A 1,601-nucleotide genomic window follows, 5' to 3' on the forward strand; every position below is an offset into this window, starting at 1 on the left:
AGAGCTGGACCGTGACTGAGGAGGACAGAAGAAGAATTGCTGCCTTTGAGCTGTGGTGCTGGAGAAGAGTCTTGAACATACCATGGATGGCCAGGAAAACAAACAGGTCTGTCTTGGAGAGGGTGAAACCAAGCTTCTCCTGGGAGGCTATGATTTTCAACCTCCGTCTCACATGATTGTACGTAGGGTATTCCGAGGCCTGCCATTTCAGAAGTGGATGGCCAATCCTTCTTCCTAATCTATCTTAATTTGAATGTTCAGATTTAGAGAAGTAGTAGACAGACCAGCATTTTACAGAAAAAGTGAAAGATATATCCCTTACCGTGGAGTTAACCGTTAGTATCAGTGTTGTCCCTGCCCTTGGCACACGTGTCTTTACCCGCTTATTTCCCTGTTCCACCATCCACCAGGAGACCCATCCACTTCTAACCGCTCCCTTCACATCTACCTCTCATTGTCCACCCCTTGATCTGATAGCTTATATCTGAAGCTTCCTTGGCTTCTGTGCTTCCAAACACATCAGCTGCTAATAGTTTCTTATGCTTTAGTTTGCTTGACTCCACAGTCAACACTCTTGGCACCAATCGCCAGAAAATTACAAGGTGCATTGCCATGGGAAAGTCTGCTGTTAGGGACCTGTCCAAAGTGCTGAAGAGCAATGACGTCTCTCTGGAGACTAAGGTGCATCTGATGCAGGCCATGGTCTTTGTTATGCATCAGAGAGCTGGACAATGACTAGGGAGGATAGAAGGAGACTGATGCCTTTGAGCTGTGGTGCTGGAGAAGAGTATTGAGGGTACCATGGACTCCTAGGAAAACAAACAGATTCAGCCTGGAGAGGGTTAAACCAGGTGGCTCCTTGGAGGCAAGGATTCTGAGGCTCCGTCTAACATACTTTGGACATGTTGTAAGGAAAGACCGGTCTTTGGAGAAGGACATCATGCTTGGGAGGGTGGAGGGACAGTGCAGGAGGGGAAGACCCTTTATGAGGTGGATTGATTCAGTGACTGGGGTCTTGGGGGTAGGTGAGTCTGAGACAGTGCAATTGGCACAGGACAGAGCAGAGTTCAGGGCTGTTGTACATAGGGTCTCTATGAGTCACAAGCGACTCGACGGCACATAACAACAACATCTCACACACTTTCGTCACATGGCCAGGAAGGAACTATCCTCAGAGAATGACATCATGCTCAGAAGAGTGGAGGAGGTCCTGGCTGCTGGTACCAAGAGTGTGGATTGTAAAACCAAGACGCTGCCAGTGATGAATTGTTGTAAAAACCCCCCACTTTAAATGAAAGTATAATGTTGTTGCTGTTGTTACATGCCATCGAGTCGTTTGTGACTCATAGCGACCCTATGTACAAGAGCCCTAAACGCCGTTCTATCCTGTGCCAACTTCACTGTCTCAAACACATTCATTCCCACCAATCCACTCACAGAATTGATCCATCTCATCGAGGGTCTTCCTCTCCTGCGCCGTCCCTCCACTCTCCCAAACATGATGTCCCTCTCCAAGGACCAGTCCCTCTTTGCAACATGCCCAAAATATGTCGCACGAAGCTTCAGAATCCTTGACTCCGGGGAACATTCTGGCTTCACCC

The sequence above is a fragment of the Elephantulus edwardii genome, unplaced genomic scaffold, assembly GCF_000299155.1.
Source record: "Elephantulus edwardii isolate Elephantulus edwardi_28Jun2011 unplaced genomic scaffold, EleEdw1.0 scaffold00410, whole genome shotgun sequence".
Lineage (NCBI taxonomy): Eukaryota > Metazoa > Chordata > Mammalia > Macroscelidea > Macroscelididae > Elephantulus > Elephantulus edwardii.